Source organism: Halyomorpha halys, unplaced genomic scaffold (genome assembly GCF_000696795.3).
Source record: "Halyomorpha halys isolate HHAL.00 unplaced genomic scaffold, Hhal_1.1 Scaffold623.1, whole genome shotgun sequence".
Classification (NCBI taxonomy): domain Eukaryota; kingdom Metazoa; phylum Arthropoda; class Insecta; order Hemiptera; family Pentatomidae; genus Halyomorpha; species Halyomorpha halys.
In genome coordinates, this window is record NW_027107123.1 from 38,499 (window position 1) to 45,047 (window position 6,549).

Consider the following 6,549-nt stretch of genomic DNA (forward strand, 5'->3'; position numbering starts at 1 on the left):
TGCACGTTGGAGGTGGCAGTTTTCTGATCAGGTGAGAGTGCGTGAGGAGAGTATGACCTATTCTCAAGCGGGCCAGAGCAACCTCCTTCCTGGGGCTGCTACGGTAAGATGTTCACCATGGTTTTACTGATCGTTTTAGGTGCTGTTAGATGCTTGGTCCGGGTAGGTGTTACTTCCAGTGAAAACCGAGAATAAGGAAAAGTCCAAAAAAAATATAATAATATAGTCGATAATAATATTGTTATTAATATTAAAAGTTATTTAAAATAAAAGCTAGTTGTTTTTGGGTCAATAACATAGAACGGAGATTATTATTGTTTTTTTGAAAATTACCACACAAATACAAAAATTGAGAAAGATTTTTTTTGATAACTAATTGTTAAGATGAATAAATATTTTCTACAGACATTTCAAGACGTTTAGCAGATAATAGAAAGCATTTATCATAGATGCTTTCAATGCATATGTAAATTTATTAAGACTTTTCCTTATCGCTGAGAAAATGAAATGACAGCTTGGAATTGATTTCAATTATGGCAATCAAAATTTTAATATCTTACTTCTGTAATTGAAAATCTAGAAAGAGGAAAATAATAAATTTTCAAAATAAATTTGTATAAAATGTTATCTGCTTTAATTTTTTTTATAAATGACAAGCGGAATTATGATTAGAAAAATATGAAATTATAAGAGCATAATAAAGGTTATGAGAAACGTTTTGTAATAAATTTAATTTGGAATATATATTACTTATAAATTTTTATTTTAGATAAAGAAACGTTTTTTGCCAGTTTTAATTTATCAATATTTCTAATTTCAGGTAGAAAATATTCTCCACTTGAATTAAGGAAGAACACATCAGGAATTGAAACGTTGGGGTAAGTAATGAAAATGATACCAATTTAACATAGATAGTTATATATTAAAAGTTAACACACATTAACGTATTTAAAAAAATAAATAAATTTATAAAATAATAAATTTTTTTTAATAAATGAAAAACTTTTTAAAGTATTTTTAAGCAAAACGCCTCTTTAGAGTGGTGTCTTACGAACCAAAAAAGGCACAAGATACAGAATGACTCAGTTAACCATAACATGCCCTTAACTAAACTGCGTGATCTTCCTCTATCCATCAGTGTCCTGTGTTGGTTCAAATCCTTTCTCTTAAATCGGTCCCAGTATGTAGTCCTTCCAGATCATGGAGCTTGATCATGGAGCTAAGACCCTCCCCCTCTCCTGTGGTGTCCCTCAAGGTTCCTCTCTATCTCCTACACTGTTTGCTATTTACATTAATGGCCTTCCCCTCCAGATCAATCATTCCCAATACCACGTCTAAGCAAATGATTTCCATCTATCCTATCCTTCCTAACTATCCTTCCCGCCTTCTGAACAATTATGAGCCATAGAAAAATTCAAGAAGATTTTGATAGGATTTGTGAATGGGCGAGAGCTAACAAGTTGAAGCTGAATTCGGAGAAGACGAAGGCAATCTTAATAGGCTCCAATCATCTCCTTAAAACTGTTCCTAATATTCCAACTCAGTTCCTACATGATAGTCCCATCAAATTTTACCCCACCATCAAAAACCTGGGAATCACCTTTGATGAAACGCTTTCCTGGAAAAACCATGTATCCAATTTCTCCCGCCGTAGCTTTTCCACTCTTAAACGTCTAAATTACCTCCACCACCTATTTCCTTTTGAAACCCGTAGGCTCCTGATTACTTCTTTAATATTTCCCCACTTTGATTATTATACGGTATATGGGGGCGTATATGGTATCTCGAAGCGAAATTAAAACGTTTTATAAATTGCTGTGTACGATAAATCTTCGGGATCCCTAGGAGCCCCTCTGTTTCGCGTTTTTATGCACAAGTTGCTTTAACCTTCCTACCATCTTAAGTTTTTCCTGGCATCCTTCATCTTCCAAGTCAACCAATCCCGTTGTATTTTTAAAAAAATGTATCTTTGAGGCTCCTCAGCGCACATCTATCTATCTTTCTGTATTATTCTAATTATTATTGTTATTATTATGATACTTTGGTATTTGTTATTGGGGCTGAGAAGAAGTCAGGCAAGTAAGGCCTCCTGGTTCTTTATCCAACCCTGGTGGTTACTAGAGTTGTCACCGCGTACTAAGGTAGGAGTGTCGGGATTCATTTTTGGGGACCACTAAAACAAAAATATTAACTGCTCCAGGTGGGAATCGAACCTACAACGTTCCGAATCGGGCGCTCTTCACCCCAACCCACAAGGACACGTTCCTCAAAAGATACTGACTACATTTTCTTTATGTAAAACAATCCTAGGTCTAAATATGCTACATCATGAGACATTTAAAAATTATTTTATTTACTATATTTTCAATAAATTTAAACGACAGGAGTACTGTTTCTTACTAAATTTATCTTTAATCTCAAAAATGTCTTCTTTTTTTTTAAAAAAACTTTCATGCAAACCAGGGCAGTATACAACCACACAAAGTAATAAAAATTAACTTAATTAAACTTTGCTAATGATTGTTTATTATTACTTTATTATATTCTTCTAATTGCCATATTTATATTATTATATACATAATAATTAATATACAACATTATATATAATGTTAATATTATTTTATATTCTATTTTTTTCAACCTCAATGAACATTTTATAAAGCTCATTTTTCTACAATCTTCATTTCAGATAATTTCGGTTAATATTTCATATTAATAAATGAAATAAGGGTCTTTCATTTATAATACCATGAAATTTGAATTTTTAGACTTTTCTTTTAATAAAATTTTCTTCCAAGGTAAATGAAGGTGTCAGATAATAGTAATAAATGAGCGTTAAACAAAAAATAGTTGCAATGAACAATTGGAAAATAATGGCTGCTATTAAATTATTGATTAAACCACGGAAAAAGCAATTTAGTAATTTCAGTGAATTCTATAAATCCGATGGGGGACGGCTAGAATCCTAAAATCATGTAATGAACTCATCATTTCTTGAGGAACGTTTTCATTTCGTTCGAATTCGATTTTATAGTTATTCTGTGAACAGTTAAAGAAAAAAAATCAGCTTAATCATTCATTATGCTATCTATCTGTATTAAATATAAATTATAATCAATAGTTGTTATAAGCCCTTTTTTTAATCTCAATAATTGAATTATCAGCTCAGTCAAAAATATAATGAATTTTTAGTTGGACAATCTTATAATTTGAATCACTAGGCACATCTTTTGGTGACAAAAATAACTAAGTCACAACATCGGCAACCAAATTTTGAGACCTCTACATTCTCGACACTTTTTTAATTATTATTTAATTCGTTCAACTCATTTAATCCGAAATGAGATTTACTGTACTTAAAATTAACTTTTTTTTTTAGTAATTTATTTATAGTTATTGGCAACTGTATACACATCAAGTAAATTTGCGAATCTACCCATTGATAGAACTCCAAAAACATTTCTAAAGGAGAAGATCTCGAGGCCATCATCTTTTCAGACGCGTATGAGGATTATTAGGTAATGAAGGAGAAACCAGGCTAGAAACGAGTTAGTTTGGGTGGTTGGGAAGTTTATCATGGAAGGATTGGTATCTGGTTCTGGCCAAATCGGCAACATATGGGACATTGAGATCCTGATGGATGATTTGATTTGTGACAAAGTAAGGAGCATTAAGGATTTTGGACTGTAATAAAATTAACTTAATCCGTTGTTTTATTAAGTAAATTGTAGTTTGATTTTCTAATTTCTGATGTTGGTCATAGAACATGAGCGAGTCCTCATATATCTATCTTCAACACGTTCTATTTTTAATACATGATGATTGTTTTTTCATGTTCTATTTGTGTTTTTAAAAACAATATTAGGAAAAAAAGTGAGCTTCCCATATTTCTTGTTAGTATTTATTACAAAAATAATGTGCTAAAGCTTGTCCCATTATTTTGCTCCGGGGATTTCTTTATCTGATTTATTTCCGTTGAGGATAAAGAGAACTCCTCCATCTTTTATCGCCTATTCGAGTTCCACTATATGTACATTATCAAAAGCCCAAGAGACATCTAGGAAGGAAAGGGAATCACTTCGCGCCCTTCAATAAACTTATTGATTATGCATATAACTGTGAAAATATTGTCCTCGGTGTGTCGGGCATTCCTGAATCCTATGTGTGTTCTACTCAAAGCTCATATTGTACTATTGTTCTTAGTCTTCGTTCTAGTACAACTCTAAGTTTTAGTCAAGGTTAATAATTTACACTGTTAATGGAAAGGGCGGTTATAATAATAGTAATGATCATAGATATTAGAAGTAATGTTACAGCTTCCACTGGCTCATTAGCTCTACCTCTCATATGTAGGGATAGAGTGGGCTCAGGGATCCCTCACGTCGATAGTGTAAATATTGTATATAAGAGTGTAAATGTGACTGGTGATTATTTCATTTATTTATTTATGTTTTAATGAACATAGTTTGATTATGTTTATTTTCTTTATCATTCTGTTAAGAGAGACAGAGAGATTTCATTCATTTTTATATAATTCTTTTTTTTCATTTACTTATTTATTTTTATTCTTATGTTATTTAATATTAGTCTGAATGTAATCAGTTATCATTATTACTTATTGCCCAACAATGTTGTGGCAGATTGTAATATTAAAAAAAAAAAAAAGAATCTATGTAGCTAATTATTTTGAACTTCATAATGTGTATTTACCAATCAAAACAAATAAAATAAATATAGAGTGTCATAAAAATTAATATATCATTAGATAGCCATTAATGCTTATATACACAAGGATAGAATATTATTAACCTTTTAAACTTTTATTTTTTTCTTTCAACATAGGACACAACTTTCAAATTACTTTTCCGGAATTCTCCTAGTCACTGTGGAAGTTCAATATGGCCTGCCAAGCTTGCTAGTATTTCTAGTAGCTCTAAGCCTTATACTGTTCATCCGGATTTAAGTAATTTCTAGCTCAGAAGATTAAGTCCTCCAGAAGAGGCTTTGCAGAACAACAAAGGAGAGAATTGTCCAATTCCGGAGTCTCAATTCCTTTAAAAGATCTTTAACAAGAACAGAAGTGAACTTTATTGGCCTGATATTAGAAGAATCGACATTACTCCTAGTTAAGAAGTTGACCCTGGAGACATTAAGAGTTCCCTCTCTTTATTTTACAAGGATCTAAACGGATTTTGTTAATTTTTTTCACGTTTTAATCTCTAAAATTACTTCTTATTATTTAATTATATTTATCCAGATCGGTCTGGTTGGCCTTACATGGTTATTGTAACAGTTTGCTAGTTAGTTTTTCTAAGAAACTGATTCATATTTCCTTATGCCCACTTCAAGTAAACTCTCTTACACTAAAGAATACGCAACAGTTGCCGGGGTCGTAACACTTGCGATCACAGCTCATATCTTATTACTGCTTACTGGGTAATGCTTCGCTATTGCTAGATTTGAAAATGCATCTAGATTAAATGAACACAATAAAAAGTTTGAGGTCAAATAATATATTTAGTTATAATTAAACATACATTATTATTTTTCTGGTATATTAAATCGATTAAAAATTATTTAAACAATGTATCTATTTGTTTAAGTAATTTTAAATAATTTGGGTTATTTTTTGTCTGTATTCAAATGGAATAAAAATTTCTATTTCAATTTATTTTTTTATTATTATATTAGATTTGAAAAAATAAACATCCATTTTTTTCTTTTAATTTACTAAGTTTTTCTCTTATATGTTTTTAGTGGTTCTTTTCATTGACGATGACAGCCTCTAATTGTTTCACCAATTGATTCCCAGGTGTTTATATTTAATACTACAAAGTTGAATGAAGTTCTCCCACGTAACCTTAAACTTCGCTTTTTGAAGAATAAAAATTTTTTAAAAAATCATAAATATCAACACATTGTAACCTGGGTCATTACACTCCTTTTCGAACCTCTAAGTGCTGCAAATCAAGCTATTGAGAAAAATCCACCCACACAATCAATACGAGTTGTTTTAACCAGGAAATATGGTTTTCAGAGAAATTTCAAATCTCGACTGATCAGAAAATGGTATCCCATTTATGCTGTATTTACCTACCGATTCATCTGAATATAAAATGAGTCTTTCTGTTTGTTGAAAAACACTGGTTGATACAATGATCTGCATATTTGGAATATACTCTGCGGTTTAAACCTGTATGAAAATATTTCCATATTTATTTTGAACATTGAAGAGCGCTCTGCGAGGGTTTGAACCCGGAACATGAACAGATGCTTTTTATTTCATTGTGTACTCGTGTAATAATATTCGGCCTTTCCACCCTCGCAAGAACTGGTTAGCAACATTCGTTCAGGTTCTACTTTAAATACATAAGGATATAAAACAAAAGAAAGACATGAGTGGAAGAATGTATTTTGATACAAAAAAAATACATTTTAGAGAAAAATTGAATTGTTGTTGTTGATTGTTGCTTAAAGGCGTAAAACCCTCTGGTCATCAACGCCTATGGGATGATAAAAGTAAAAAAAAAATAATAAAATAAATAAATA

General features: G+C 31.1%; 1 protein-coding gene across 2 annotated transcripts in view; it reads left to right on the forward strand.

Annotated features, from left to right (window-relative positions):
* Positions 1–820: 820 nt before the first annotated feature.
* CrzR (corazonin receptor) overlaps positions 821–6,549 on the forward strand; it is a gene marked incomplete at its 5' end in the record, with an annotated part of 48,130 nt that continues 42,401 nt past the window's right edge. For both annotated transcript variants that reach the window (XM_014427109.2, XM_014427108.2), the window contains 1 exon segment: positions 821–878.